This window comes from Schistocerca piceifrons, chromosome X, assembly GCF_021461385.2.
Source record: "Schistocerca piceifrons isolate TAMUIC-IGC-003096 chromosome X, iqSchPice1.1, whole genome shotgun sequence".
Lineage (NCBI taxonomy): Eukaryota > Metazoa > Arthropoda > Insecta > Orthoptera > Acrididae > Schistocerca > Schistocerca piceifrons.
In genome coordinates, this window is record NC_060149.1 from 199,741,396 (window position 1) to 199,758,241 (window position 16,846).

Below are 16,846 nucleotides of genomic sequence, written 5' to 3' on the forward strand. Positions count from 1 at the left end.
TTGAACTAAATGAAAAAAGTAAATTAGTTACAAACTACGGCGTGCACACACTATATTCAACATATAAATGTCACTACAGATATTCGGATTTAGGTTATGACATGTTCAATATGCCTGCCATCATTGGCGATGATGTGGCGCAGATGTATAGCTGGGGTTATTTCTTTACACCTTGTATTTAATACAGCCCCACAAAAAGGAGTCGCATGTGTTGAGGTCCGGAGAATATGGCGGCGAATCGAGGCCCATGCCAGTGTCCTCTGGGTACCCCAGAGACAGAATGCAGTCACCAAAGTGCTCCTCCAGGACATAAAACACTCTCCTGCTTCGATGAGGTAGAGCTCCGTCTTGCATAAACCACATCTCACTGAAATCAGGGTCACTTTGGATAATGGGGATGAAATCATCTTCCAAAACATTCATGTGCCGTTCGGTAGTCACCCAGCCATCAAGGAATATCGCACCGATTATTCCGTGACCGTACATTGCACTCCACACAGTCGCCCGTAGAGGGTGAAGAGACTTCTCGATCGCGAAATGCGGATTCTCAGTACCCTAGATGCGCTAGTTTTGCTTATTAACGAATCCATCCAAATGACAGTGGGCTTCGTCGCTAAACCAAGCCATGCACGCGCATACTAAGTCCCATCACGCCCGGTGCAGTTTGAACGTCCTAACGCAAACCGTTCAGAAGTTATGACGATTTTATTTCATATAGTTCAATAATTGTCACTCTGTACGTTTAAATAAAGAGGCATGAGGTCGCAGCCTAGCGCTCACTACTCCAAGCAGTAAAGTGCAATAATGAATTTCCTCGTACCTCAAGTACTTTCTTTCTGGTTCCGGATTATTCTTAGTTTATCTTCATATTTCCTTTGTAGTTCATCTTTATCTCTGTCGAGTTGTTTCAAAATCAGTTTTTCGTTTATGTTATGTTCAAGCAGCAGTACTTCGAGCGATCGCTTACCATGAAACAAGATAAAAAAAAATAGCACAATGAAAACAATGCCACTTACGTACAATAGGCGCTGTTTGATAATTGTGCGGTCCCGGTCGCCAGTGTGACCTGGCTTCCGCCTCTTCCAACTCAAACATCAAAATGCTTTTACCAGAATAAACGTTGTAATCCAATATTGATGTTGGAAGCGGCGCAACAGAGGACATTTAAAGACTGAATTAAAAAAAAAATACGGTCTGCGTATTGCGATTTGATAATTGCTCTATGCTAAATGATTGATTTGAAAAACTCGGACTTCTTCTCTGATTGAGCACAGGTTCTGCGCTCACAAACGTAAAAAACGAACATTGCAAATTAATCAAGAAATCACGCCAATGCAGATCTGTGCCGCATCAAAGCGTTGCATCTTTCTTGCCAGAAATGCTGAATAATAGAACACGTAATACAATAAATAAGGAACGAAGCATGTGATCTGGCGGATTGATAAGAAAGAAACAAATAAATAACTCAAAATAAGCTCGTATGTTATGAAACAATTACAGCTACAGCCCTGAACGCTTACGTTACGATAACGGAAGGCAGAAAGGCAAGTTCGAACAGCCAGGCTTTTCCTAGCTACTCTCTAAAAAATTCGAAGGTTGCACCTTCTTTTATTACTCAAGTATTTACATAAAAAACCTTTGACATTTATATCGTTACAAATATTGATATACACATACGGAACATATTTTTTTAGAAACGGATACTACACCCTCAATTCGTACCCAACCCATACTTACGCTTCCTCTATAGTAAAAGTCTCACAACACATTATTTTATACGAGTAAACTAACAGTATCAGCACGTTTAGCCGTTTTTTTCTGTGTTAAATAATTAAAATTATTGATAGACAGATAATAGTTTGCATTAGATCCCTCATCTGTCAAACACAGTTTAGTCAAATGAAGTAATTGCTATACGAACCTTGATGTGGTGTTGGCAGAGCCTAAGTATTCAGCTTTTTAATAATAATATGGCGCTCATGGATAATACATGTGTCGTCTACACGAAGCTATTATACACTACTGGCCGTTAAAATTACTACACCACGAAGATGACGTGATACAGACGCGAAATTTAACCGACAGGAAGAAGATACTGTGTTATGCAAATGATTAGCTTTTCAGAACTCACACACAAGGTTGGCGCCGGTGGCGACACCTACAATGTGCTGACATGAGGAAGATTTCCAACCGATTTCTCATACACAAACAGCAGTTGACCCCTGCTGAAACGTTGTTGTGATGCCTCGTGTAAGGAGGAGAAATGCGTACCATCACATTTCCGACTTTGATGAAGGTCGGATTGTAGCCTATCGCGATTGCGCTTTATCGTATCGCCACATTGCTGCTCGCGTTGGTCGAGATCCAATGAATGTTAGCAGAATATGGAATCGGTGAGTTCAGGAGGGTAATACGCAACGCCGTGCTGGATTCCAACGGCCTCGTATCACTAGCAGTCGAGATTACAGGTATCTTATCCGCATGGCTGTAACGGATCGTGTAGCCACGTCTCGATCCCTGAGTCAACAGATGGGGACGTTTGCAAGACAACAACCATCTGCACGAACCGTTCGACGACGTTTGCAGCAGCATGGACTATCAGCTCGGAGACCATGGCTACGGCTACCCTTGAAGCTGCATCACAGACAGGAGCGTCTGCGATGGTGTACTCAACGACGAACCTGCGTGCACGAATGGAAAAACGTCATTTTTTCGGACGAATCCAGATTCTGTTTACAGCATCATGATGGTCGCATCCGTGTTTGGCGACATCGCGGTGAACGCACATTGGAAGCGTGTATTCGTCATCGCCATACTGGCGTATCACCCGGCGTGATGGTGTGGGGTGCCAATGGTTACACGTCTCGGTCACCTCTTGTTCGACACTTTGAACAGTGGACGTTACATTTCAGATGTGTTACGACCCTTGGCTCTACCCTTCATTCAATCCCTGCGAAACCCTATATTTCAGCAGGATAATGCACGACCGCATGTTGCAGGTCCTGTACGGGCCTTTGTGGATACAGAAAATGTTCGACTGCTGCCCTGGCCAGTACATTCTCCAGATCTCTCACCAATTGAAAACGTCTGGTCAATGGTGGCCTAGCAACTGGCTCGTCACAATACGCCAGTCACTACTCTTGATGAACTGTGGTATCGTGTTGAAGCTGCATGGGCAGCTGTACCTGTACACGCCATCCAAGCTCTGTTTGACTCACTGCCCAGGCGTATTACGGCCAGAGGAGGGTGTTCTGGGTACTGATTTCTCAGGATCTATGCACCCAAATTGCATGAAAATGTAATCACATGTCAGTTCTAGTATAATATATTTGTCCAATGAATACCCGTTTATCACCTGCATTTCTTCTTGGTGTAGCAATTTTAATGGCCAGTACTGTAAAATTCCACTAAGAAACTCAATTTTTTAACGTCAACCAGGTCCACTTTATAGCATGAGTGTTTTGTTTATTTAAAAACCAACGATAAAGTATGATGGTGAAGCGTGAAATATTAAAACCTTAGGATGGGGACAGGAGCTCTCTGGCTGGCAGATAACGATACCGCGCAGCCTGACGAATCAGCAGCGACAGGCCTAATCTTCCGCACAGCAGGGATGTGACGTGAAGACTGTTTGCACTCACCACATCTCCAGGTGTTTCTCCCCAATGCACGTCAACTCTCCTCCAAAACAGTTAATAGTATATATGTGCAAAGTAGGAAAGTTCCCACCACTGGTACTCCCGGAGAGAACAAATAAAAAAATGGTTACAATTTCTTAAATAATTAGACTAACACTGAGCAATAGTACTATTTGTTGCCGGCCGAAGTGGCCGTGCGGTTAAAGGCGCTGCAGTCTGGAACCGCAAGACCGCTACGGTCGCAGGTTCGAATCCTGCCTCGGGCATGGATGTTTGTGATGTCCTTAGGTTAGTTAGGTTTAACTAGTTCTAAGTTCTAGGGGACTAATGACCTCAGCAGTTGAGTCCCATAGTGCTCAGAGCCATTTGAACCATTTTACTATTTGTTAAACTAAGTCATGTGTGCTATCTGTGTTGTGCACAAAGCACTTTCAACCCATATCAGCGACCTCCGCGTGAATTCGTCTTCAGTAGCATCAATATGTGATCAATGTGTGTCGTTTATCATTTTCTGAGATCATGCTGCTTTACAACGAACCCAAACATTTTGTAATTCCAGATACATATGACTGGCAGCTCACATGTACTGGGAGAGAATATCACAGCATTCAGAATCCAAATAAATGGTATCCTACAAATTACACACCATAGTAATAAAACGACTCGAGGTAAGAGGACTTAGCACATGTCAGCAACTTTTTTTCCGCCCTATATTCTTATTTATCGAATAAGAAGTGTAGCAACCTAACTGATGTCTACCAGTTTACACCACAATAGAATCTTATGTCTGGGAACATAGTATAGGTACTGCTAGGTAATTTGAAAAATACATAGCACACCTTATGTGTATTTGTGTCACAAGTGTTAACCATCTCATCCTGTTTAATAGCTATAACGTGGATTGGGAATAACGTTGGTTGGTTGATTGATTTGGGGAATGGGACCAAACAGCGAGGTCTTCGGTCCCAACGGATTAGGGAAGGATGGGGAAGGAAGTCGGCCGTTCTCTTTCAAAGGAACCATCCCGGCATTTACCTGAAGTGATTTAGGGAAATCACAGAAAACCTAAATCAGGACGGCAGACGCGGGTTTGAACCGCCGTCCTCCCGAATGCGAGTCGAGCACGCTAACTGCTGCGCCACCTCGCTCGGTGTAATAAAGTTGCCACTTCCTCTCTCTCATACACACACACACACACCCACACACACACACACACACACACCACAGCACCACAGACAGAGAGAGAGAGAGAGAGAGAGAGAGAGAGAGAGAAATAAACAAACAAACACACACACAAAGAACTATTTGCACTATTAAAGCATATACACGGTGTCTCGAGTCTCTTTGGTCGAATTGAAACAGGTGATAGTGGGTCCACAATCGATTATATCATGAAAAGGAAACAATAGTCAGAAATGCATATTTATTGTGTTATGGAAATCTACAGTGTGCATCAAAATGGCTAATGGTTCTAATGGCTCTGAGCACTATGGGACTCAACTTCTGAGGTCATAGACCGTAGCGGTCGCGCGGTTCCAGACTGTAGCGCCTAGAACCGCTCGGCCACCCCGGCCGGCAGTGTGCACCAAATAACAACAATGGAGCTTACTTGCTGCCTGCCCGTTTGACTGGTCCACGTTACTTGTTGTTCCTGTGAGATGTGCTGCCACAGTTCTTAGAGACTATACCGCTTGTTGTCTGTGAATGATGTGGTTTCAACGTGATGGTGCACTAGCCCGCCGGCCAGAGTGGCCGAGCGGCTCTAGGCGCTACAGTCTGGAACCGCGCGACCGCTACGGTCGCAGGTTCGAATCCTGCCTCGGGCATGGATGTGTGTGATGTCCTTAGGTTAGTTAGGTTTAAGTAGTTCTACGTTCTACGGGACTGATGACCTTAGAAGTTAAGTCCCATAGTGCTCAGAGCCATTTGAACCATTTTTTGCACTAGCCCACGTCGATGTTAATGCCCACAAGCTTACCTTATCTGCTGCGTGTTGATGGTTTCACCATTTTACCATCCAAATGTGATACAGAGTTCCAACACACATGGATTGCTGTGAAGTTGGACTGTTGACTTTATTCTGTTGTAAACACACACACACGCATTTAACTCAGTTACACAATTTTTGTGTGTCAGTTTCTCACAGGTGCCCTCACAGATCCACCAGTGCCAAGTCCAGGGTAGGCTCCAGCACTGGGAATTTGGGAACGGCAAAGTGAGCTTTCAAGGAAATCGCATTGTCAGCGATTTCCAGGAGCATCCTCCCCACACCCGCATCCCCTCCTCGCGCACTCCTCCATTCATGCTCCACCCTCACCACATGACCAATTACGTGATGCGACGTCATCGTGCTGTGGAGCCTTTGGGGAGTGACGTTTCGGCAGTGACATGCGAGCTCAGCCCTCCCAAACCCTCAAGCAATTTCAATTTTTCATAATTTGATTGCTTGAGGATCATCATTCACTCACTGCCCATACGTACATCCAGGTTTCATGTGTCTGACTGATGAGATGCTTGCGTTAAGCAAAGAAGACTTTAACAAGTTCATTTGTTGTAAACGTCCATCAGAAAAAAGCGCTTCAGCTTTCTGCATTAATAACGGGAAAGTATCTTAATGTAGGAGCGTATGACAGTTTACCCAGAAGTCAAGAGGAATATTGTTAAACAGATAATGGCAATGCAAAATAATGGCAAAAAGATATATGTCCTTTAACACAATGTGTTGTATTTTCTGGAATTGTATCCCCTTTCTAAAATGTCAGTCGACTCTCCTACCATGCAAGAAGTGGTTGTGACTTATGCAGCAACGCAGGAATATTCTTAGTACCTGATTGGGTCCTGGAAATATCTGTCAGTAAGTATACATCCATCTACACAGGAGGCGTCCCTATTCAAATACAGACATATGTAAACAGACAGCCGGCCGCGGTGGTATAGCGGTTCTAGGCGCTCAGTCCGGAACCGCGCGACTGCTACGGTCGCAGGTTCGAATCCTGCCTCGGGCATGGATGTGTGTGATGTCCTTAGGTTAGTTAGGTTTAAGTAGTTCTAAGTTCTAGGGGACTGATGACCACAGATGTTTAGTCCCATGGTGCTCAGAGCCATTTTGTAAACAGGCAGAATACGGCGCTCCGGTCGGCAACTCCCTCCAGTACTACTTCAGACATTAGTCGAGTTCATGCCACGTCGTGTTGCGATACTTCTGCGGGCTCGCAGGGGCCTTACACGATATTAGGCAGATGTACCAGTTTCTTCGGCTCTTCAGTGTATTATTATTATTATTATTATTATCTGTGTGTATGTCGTTATACTCAGGGCTTTGTTATTATTACAGCAGTAGCAGAACATAGAAGGTATTACATGACAACACGTGCCTGGTGCAGTTGTTAGATCGGTTACTGCTGCTACAATGCAGGATATCAAGATTTAAGTGACTTTGAACATGGTGTTACAATCGGCGCGCGAGCGATGGGACACAACATCTCCGAGGTAGCGATGAAGAGGGGATTTTCACGTACGACCATTTCACGAGTGTACCGTGAATATCAGGAATCCGTTAAACTATCAAATCTCCGACATCGATGCGGCCGGAAAAAGATCCTGCAAGAATGGGACCAACGCAATTTGCTGCAGATTTCATGCTGGGCAATCAACAGGTGTCAGCGTGCGAACTGTTCAACGAAACATCATCTATATGGGCTTTCGGAGCCGAAGGCCCACTCGTGTACCCTTCACACGAAGCTCTACGTCTCGCCTGGTCCCGTCAACACCGACATCGGACTGTTGATGACTGGAAACATGTTGCCTGGTCGGACGAGTCTCGTTTCAAATTGTATGCAGCAGATGGACGTGTACGGGTATGGAGACAACCTCATGAATCCATGGACCCTGCATGTCAGCAGGGGACTGTTTAAGGTCGTGGAGGCTCTGTAATGGTGTGGGGCGTGTGCAGTTGGAGTGATATGGGACCCCTGGTACGTCTAGATACGACTCTGATGGGTGACACGTTCGTAAGCATCCTTTCTGATCACCTACATCCATTCATGTCCTTTGAGCATTCCGACGGACTTGGGCGATCCCAGCAGGACAATGCGACATACCACACGTCTAGAATTGCTACAGAGTGGCTCCAGGAACACTCTTCTGAGTTTAAACACTTCCGCTGGCCACCAAACTACCCAGACACGAACGTTATTGAACATATCAGGGATGCCTTGCAACGTGCTGCTTAGAAGAGATCTCTCCCTGCCCCCCAATTCTTACGGATTCGTGGACAGCCCTGCAGGATTGATGGTGTCAGTTCCCTCCAGTACTACTTCAGACATTAGTCGAGTCCATGCCACGTCGTGTTGCGATACTTCTGCGGGCTCGCAGGGGCCTTACACGATATTAGGCAGATGTACCAGTTTCTTCGGCTCTTCAGTGTATTATTGTTATTATTATTATTATTATTATTATTATTATTATCTGTGTGTATGTCGTTATACTCAGGGCTTTGTTATTATTACAGCAGTAGCAGAACATAGGAAGTATTACATGACCGGCCCAACCGTCCACAATGGAACAGAAGCCCCATGATCTGATGTTGAACCAGGACACGGATGTGTTCCACACAGTAATGTACATGTCACAGCAGCAGCAACAGTCCACAAGTGCGTAGTCACCGTCTTCTACATGAAGAAATGACGATTTACTTAGCCTGCCAAGCAATCAGGATGAATATACGAGGATTGGAACTTTAATAGTGGCAAGTATTTATTTACAACTCGTACAAAATAGATACGTGTTTCAAAGTTTTACTGACCCTCAAAGTAGTCACCGGCATTGCGTATAACCCGTTGCCAGCGATGTGGAAGTCGTAGGATACTCTTAGCGGTGCCAGTTGTGTCGTAGGTTGTGTGCCAAAAATGAACAGCATAGAGACAGAAGTGATGACACTTTCTGCAGGACCTGAGCACCATTTTGGAGGACAATGCTGAAGCATGTACAGTTCAAGCTGTTACTGATTTGTTTAATTGATTGGGCTGTTAAGTGCTATACCACCTACTGTATTCCCCTGACTTAAGCCCTCGTGAGTTTAACTCGATTTCTAAGCTGAAGGAAACATTTCACGGCATTCGCTTCAGAACTGCTACAAATTCGTCGGGCAATAGACCGCGCCGCTCGAACTGTCAACACAACTGGCACTGCTAAGAGTATCCGACGACTTCCACATCGCTGGTAAGGGGTTATTCACAATACTGGTGACTACTCTGAAGGCCAGTAAAACTTTGAAATACGTATCTATTTTGTAGGAGCTGTAAATAAATAGTTGCCACTATTAAAGTTCCAACCCTCTTAGCATGACAATGGAAGGCTATTACTGCAATTATCAGTTGTAATTTGACGTAATACGTACACATATGTTAATAAATAAGTCCTATAAAACTGTAGCACACACACACACACACACACACACACACACACACACACACACACACACACACTTACAATACAGTTTTTAAAGCCGTATCACATTAACACAGAGTTGTACTCATAACTTTTATAGTGGGGTAATAAGCTGTGAGCTCGTATTTTACAGTCAGCAATATTCTGCGCCATTTAACTTGCATATAAAGAAATTCCATATAAAGAAATTCTTGAATGGAAAGACCAAAATTCAGCCGTAAAAATTGATAGAATAGGCCAAAAATGCAGATTTAAGTAAATAATTAGCTGCCTTACGTTAAGATATCAAATTAATTCAGACACCTCTTTTTGAGCAATTCCATTTCTGCTCTGTAGTGAAGCGATCAGGTTCTTCTGTAAATTAATGATATCATAGCATTTTCTGCAAAATGGTTGTGCATAGAATGATTAGGGGCACTGGCTAAACTGAACCATCATAATTTTTAGAACTGTAGAGTGCATTTGAGAAAACAAACTTTTACTACTTACCAAAGAGTCGATGTGATTTACCTACTCTCAACACTCCCCGACGCAAAACAGCCACCGTGTTAGTATAGAGAATGTACTCGGAAAACTATACCTAATAATAATTTTTCTTCTTCTATCTGCGTGAAGCGTGGGAGCTGGGGGAGGAAAATTACCATCGTTCTAGCATTAGGGAGTACCCTAACCAGTCTAGTCAATAGCTGTTGGTGTATGTATAAGGATACTGTAGCTGCTATTAAACTAGCAGCAGAGAACTGCAGCCAATCTAGTTTCCGCCCCAGTTGGACGATCTCACGGCTCAGAAGGCACCCTCCACAATGCTTTCCTCTCTTAAAGCTTGAAATATGTAACACTTATGGCATGAGCTATGAATTGTATTGAAGCTACTACATCTTTCAATAAGTTTCCTGAAAAAAGAAATTTTAAGCCACTAGGGCATAAAATAAGCACCAGTTAGCTCCAGAGCGTCTACGATGTATGGAGTTGAATACACTACTGTCGTGCAGTCAACAATGACTTAATGGATGTGCTCAAAGTACAAGCAGATGTATCAGCGTCGCCGAAGGCTGGGCTGTAAACCCCCACTCTTTTTCTATATTAGTATAAATCCATTGCCTGAACGCCAGCAGCAGTCAGCCGTCAGAATAAGCAGAGCAGCACTTCCAACACAGATTATCACTGACCTCGTAAGCTGACAAATAACGGACATGACACTGCACTGCTCCAATTCTGCGATCATTTTGTAGACATCAGCGAACAATCTCCAGCTACAGTCTATAGATCTTTTAAAGAAATTAATGTAACTTTCGAAAATCTAGGAAATGGGATCTACCTGTTTGCAAGATGAAAAATGCGATATGTGGTGCTTCTATCATAATTTTGAAACTATAATGTGCTCTAGGAGTTATGTATGATAATGTATTGGAACCAAGGCTAGAATACGGTAAGCAGGCGTAAACGGATGTGTACTGTTGTTAATAGCGAAACCTAAGAAGAAATATCTTAACAGTTATTACAATTTTTCCGAATGCTTACGCCACTATTGGGAATGAAGTTTTTGCTAAGGTCATTATATCTATATACTTTTCTCCGGTCACAATAGTGCCTTTCCTACTCCTCATCTAGCGAGAGATGATTATTCAAAGCATAAAGTCGTTGCCATTTAATAATGGCAAGTCTTCTGGTGCAAATCGCATACCAGTTACGTTTCTTTCAGGGTACACTGATGAAATGCTTCCATTTTAATAATCATATACAGCCACTCGGTCATCGAAAGATCTATACCTAAAGGGTTGAAGAGTTGTCCAGTACACAAGAAAGGAGACCCGTATCAATGACATCAGATTTGTAGTAAGAATTCGGAACATATACCGTGTCAGAACATCATCAAATACCTCTGGAAAGCGACGTTAATCGGAACGAGGTTCGAAGAGCTGCCGAAAGGAAGGAGTAGGCTGGTGTGCAAGTTGCTCAGTAAGCGTGCAGACTGATTTAAAACTTCGCGTGTCTATCCACCAGTTCCCACGTTGTCTTTGCTCTCTTACATTCGATCGTTCGTAGTTAAACATGGGTCTTAAGGGGAGCCGGAGGTGCCTATGTTGCCCATGTTAAAATCACAAAGTTTGAGGAACATTTATGAATAAACTACCAAATAGAAAAATTTGAATTTTTTTACGTATAGAGTGGTTTAGTATTGCAGTTATGACAGAGGGATTTTGGAGTATCTTTTCTAGTTCCCTTCCAATTATTTTTTTTATTAATGACCCAATTTTTTTACAAATAATTGCTTTATAATTAAACTGAAATGAAACTACTGAACATATTGCCAAATGGCTGTGTTACAACGTAAGTTTGACCACTAGGAGTGCTGTATAAAAATTTCATCTCTCTAGCTTGAGTGGATTTTGAGAAAAGTTCAAAAAATGGTTCAAATGGCTCTGGACACTATGGGACTCAACTGCTGAGGTCATTAGTCCCCTAGAACTTAGAACTAGTTAAACCTAACTAACCTAAGGACATCACAAACCTCCATGCCCGAGGCAGGATTCGAACCTGCGACCGTAGCGGTCTTCCGGTTCCAGACTGCAGCGCCTTTAACCGCACGGCCACTTAGGCCGGCGAGAAAAGTTCCTTATATTCGAAAAATTCTAATTTACGGGAAATGGGTATCAAAGTTTCTCAATACATTCCTGCACTATAGGATGGATTATCAGGGTCTTGCCGGCCGCGGTGGTCTAGTGGTTCTAGGCGCTCAGTGAGGAACCGGGGGACTGCTACGGTCGCAGGTTCGAATCCTGCCTCGGGCATGGATGTGTGTGATGTCCTTAGGTTAGTTAGGTTTAAGTAGTTCTAAGTTCTATGGGACTGATGACCACAGATGTTAAGTTCCATAGTGCTCAGAGCCTTTTGAACCATCAGGGTCTTCTTCTTCATCCTCCAAAAGCTTCCTCTTCTGTCTTCTTTTCTGGCCTGTTGTTCCATCATACTTCATATGCCTTTCTCTTCTTTCTGCTCCTCTTATCCTTTCTCTGTCAATATTTCTTAGTGCTTGTACAGTGTTCACCCCAGCTGTAAATCCTAATGCCTTCAGAACTTCACACTTCACACTGTTCCCTTGGTTGTAGGTTGCTATTGCATCATAAATGCCAAAGTGCAGTGTTTTTATGCTTACAAACATCCTTTTAGGAATCACTTTCCAAATCAAATTGTTTACGCTCTCATTAGGATTCTGCGTCTTTCCGTGTAGACATTTGTGTAACAATTCTGGCAGTGCTAAGTCATGAAAAATTGGTTTTATTGTTCCCTCCTGATTCCTGTACATACTGCATATTACCCGCTTTACACAAGAAGTATAATACTACCAACAACAGGCGCAACACTGAACTAATTCGAAACGGTAAACAGCAAAGAGACGATGTTCCGCGCTCTTATTCATTGTAGTATCGCAACTTGGTATTAGTGTTAGTTTTCTTTTCCCTACGTTCTTCCTCTTTTTATATGCACGGTTACTAAAACGTGGCATCGTAACCAGAACAAAAGTGTACGACAATATTAAATGGAGCAAGATGTTCGAAATTCTGAGGAAAATAGGAGTAAGCTGTAAGGAAATACGGGTAATATTAGTCACAGAAAACAATGTAGCCAACCCTTGCGCACTCGCTGTATGCGTAACATAAGGCGCTGTATGCGTAACAGGCCGAGAAAATCCCAAGCAGTTCGCCAGGAAGCCACGAGAGGGTGTTAGATGCATTCAACGGCCGCCCATTTCCTCTGCAGGCGTGGGGGGAAAATGGTAATAACTCCACTTCTAGGGCGAGTAGAACAATAATTCAAAGTTTACATTAAAGAGGAATGTTCGAAATAATTTTCGGTAGCAAAAAAAAAAATCGTAACTTTTTGGATTTGACCACCTCCGGCTCCCCTTAAGACAGTGGAGTGTGTTCGTCCGTCACGTTTTACTGCGGTATGTAGGCGAAGGCGTCTTTCTGTAAAGAACACTGTTACAGGAAGCAAAAGCTCCCATACAATATCTTCGGTTGTGCAACTCACCGAGTCTACCGACCAAGAAAGGAATTCCCGAGAAGACGGGTCGCGGCCTGTGCCCCATTTGTACGTCAAGTGCAAAGGCGGGTGGACAGCGCTGTTCGACACCATGACGAATTGCGCCAAGAACGAGGTGGTCCAAGAGTCTGTCGACACAGACTTGCTGATCTGCGTTCGAGCCGCAAACGTGGCTAAACCACAGGGCGATCAAGTTCGCCGCGGCCGACCACATTGTCGACGCGCCACCAGCGCGTGAGAAGGCACGTTCCGCTGGAAGGAAGAAGACGACCAAGGCACTCCTAAAGCCGTCGGCACACAGACCGTGCTGTCGAACGTAAACGTTGAGCGTGCCATCTTCAACGTGCTGCTGAACGCTCAGGAACGGTGCGACTTGTGCATACGGTACGTGGGAACCAACGCGGTATACGCGATAGCAACGCACTCCAGCGGCAGTTGAGGTATGTTTCTAGTTCGTAAATCACACTGTTTACTCAACGGGCGCGCGTCGAGTTCCCACGTTAGCTCTATTAAAAAGCACATTCCTCCATCGTCCACGAAAAGGAAAGTACCATGTCCAATCAATAAGGACACAGGCTTATAAAAGTTCCATTACAAAGAGTGCGGTACAAATTGGGAATCCTTCTCCGCATAAGATAAACATTATTTCATCATTCCCACATTTTAGTAAAAGCCCAAGGTCAGTCTTACTTCATCACTGTTCCTACCCAGTAGCAGAATCTTTGAAACATGTGAATTACGAACCGTAAAAGAAAAAGGAGCAAAATATCTTTATACAAGTAGCGCAAGCTTTCCTGTAGATTAAGCCAATCGAACAAAGTCATCCCTCAGAAAAAGGTGAACTTATATTCACATAACATCAGATATTATATACTTACACTAAACTAATAATGAAGTATCAGAACCTAATAAAAACGCGAATGCTCGGAAAAAAGTTCGGAAGTGTCCAGGCGCGAATCACCGCCTCAATTGATGACTGTACTGGACTGTGACGCTACTCATTATGCTAAACCAACAACATACGCCTTCTGTCTAATCATATTATCTTACCACGTGCTGAAAACCTTAATCGTAGATATGTTACTAATTGAAATTTAATTATAACAAATTGTACCAAGAACAATGCGTTTTGGGTGGATCTTCAGTGTGTCGCTGCCTTCAAATAGCCTACTTTCATAATACGCAAGTTACAATAAATTCTTTTGCCACGAATATGATGTTTCTCATTATTTTTTGGAACGAATCACACAATTAACAAGGGGTTTTCCAGTGATTCTCAATTTGCTGGTTTTCAGAAACGGTATGTATACATATAGGCTTGAAATGAATGCCAATATGGCGCCTCACAACACTGCACTGAAGGGAGACGGCGTGCGTGTGACGTAGGTGGCGTTGTGCCATCTGATTGGTCAACGCTCAGAATATCTGATATGCCAGATATTGCTCTGCACGTTCGGAAAGACTACCGAACGTGCTACTCCACGCTATGACGCCAGAAACTCGGCACGCTCAACACTCAACGTTCGGATGCACGGTCCGTGTGCCGACGGCTTAAGACGGTTACCTTGGTGTTGTGACGAGGCAGCGGTCCGGGAGGGGCTGCTGCGAGCCAGGTTTGGTAATGCAACCGCAAGGTTGCACAACCGAGCCAACAAGATGAGGACGCTGCTCTATGCCGTAGCCGTGCAAACGGCCGACGGCGAGAACGACATGTGGAAATTGCTGGGCTTCCCGGGTTAGTGTTGTTTAACGTCCCGTCGACAACGAGGTCATTAGAGACGGAGCGCCAGCTCGGGTTAGGGAAGGATGGGGAAGGAAATCGGCCGTGCCCTTTGAAAGGAGCCATCCCGGCATTTGCCTGAAACGATTTAGGGAAATCACGGAAAACCTAAATCAGGATGGCTGGAGACGGGATTGAACCGTCGTCCTCCCGAATGCGAGTCCAGTGTGCTAACCACTGCACCACCTCGCTCGGTGCTGGGCTTCCCGGTTACGACAGAAGTTCTCCCGACCGCAGTAGTGGAGCCCCAGCTCCAGTGGTTCAGGTGCCAGGGCGAGGGCCATGTTGCGAAGTACTGCCGCAACGCGGCGTAGCGCGTCATGTGTTCCGGCGAGCACGACAGCCGCGCCTGCGACCGCGGCAGTAACGTTCTGCCGTAGAGGTGGCAAAAAATAACGTAACTGATAGAAATAACCGGTTACTGAGAAGTAACGGTTACTGCGATAACCGTACCTCTGATTCTGGCAGTTATTTCAATAACTGTTTAGTGTCAACAGTGCCTCGCGCTATCTGTTGACCGAAGATCGTCCTGCGCATTTGGAAGGCGTTCTATAGACCATGGGAATAACTGTGAGGCTGGGCGCCATCTGTTGATAAGAACTGTGCACTATTTCGTGGGCCTTCGTTACTTTTAGCATAAACAATTAAATAAAGTTAATGTCCAAGCCGTGGCTGATAGGAGCTGCAGTACAGGCATTAACAAGTACGGTCGTTCCCTTAAGCCACCGCCTTACGTGTTAATTTAGCTTGGACGGGTAGTACAAGGAAAGTTACTTAGGAATTCGAGCGACTATGGAAATAACTGTCAGAGACCGGTATTCTCCTCTGGCAGTTATCGTTATTGGCTCGTAGTTCTAGTTCTCTGGTAGTTATCGGGCTACCACCACAGATAACCTGGAAGCTGGTTAGGGAATAACTGTGTGTGTAGACGTTCCTGACTCGGTGACTCCAGTTAAAGGTCGTAGTTCCAGGTGATATTTCCAGAGAGGATAGTAACTGGAGCGTACAAATATTTTCGTACTGCTACGGAAATAGCCGCTGGCCATCGCGAATGACAAATAACATGTCAGAAAGTATAACATAATTATTATCCTCATCATTTGTCAGGAGATTGTCAAAATATGTGAATATATCACAGTAACTGCTAATATTTACAGAATTGGTACACTGACAGAATAAAACACAGTTACGTACTTTTAATAAATTTATCGTACACAGAATACCTGATCTTGATTGTTGCAACCAAGTGCTGTCAAAACTGAAATATAGCAGAATTTTTACCTAAGCTGGTCTATCAGTCTCTGTTACGATATTCATCTACAGAGTAGAAGGAGGGGTCAATGGAAGCGTCTGATTCCACCCGTCTGCTTCGACATAAAGGTGTTGTGGTGTGTGAATGTCATTACGGCACGGTGTTTATGAGTTGGTTTTTGTGTGTCTGTGTGTGTGTGGGGGGGGGGGGGGGGCTGTCGATCTAGGTTGCAGTGCCGGAATTTGCTGGTGGTAATTAATATTTTTTTTTTCTAGCTGTGATGTTTTGTGTATTTATGAAGTATTGAATTTGATTTAATTTATGTAGGGATGATTGATTTGTGGACTTTTGGGATTGTAGTTTTATTTTTCGCAGTTGTAGGTGTTGGTTTTTTGGCATCAGTAGCTGTGGTGGATCTATGTAGGTCACCGGAAATGACCGATTCCCATTTTCATAATTGTGTGTGTTGATGTTTTAGTATGGTCATCTGAGGTTGACCTATGTAGGTCAAGGGAAATGTCTGATTCCAATTTTCGTACTTTTAGTTTTGGGTATTGGTGTTTTGGTATGGTCACCTATAGTTGACCTATATTGTTCAAGGGAAGTGTCCGATTCCTGCAGATTTTTGTTGGTGTAGCAGAATGCTGTATTTTTTTTCTTTTTGTTCTTCATTTTGTGTTT

The 16,846-nt window shown here is 44.0% G+C and overlaps 1 non-coding gene across 1 annotated transcript; it reads right to left on the bottom strand.

Moving 5' to 3' along the window:
- Nucleotides 1-15,032: 15,032 nt before the first annotated feature.
- Trnaa-cgc lies at nt 15,033-15,105 on the bottom strand. Its single transcript has one exon. It is a non-coding gene; the product is annotated as a tRNA-Ala (tRNA).
- Nucleotides 15,106-16,846: the final 1,741 nt, after the last annotated feature.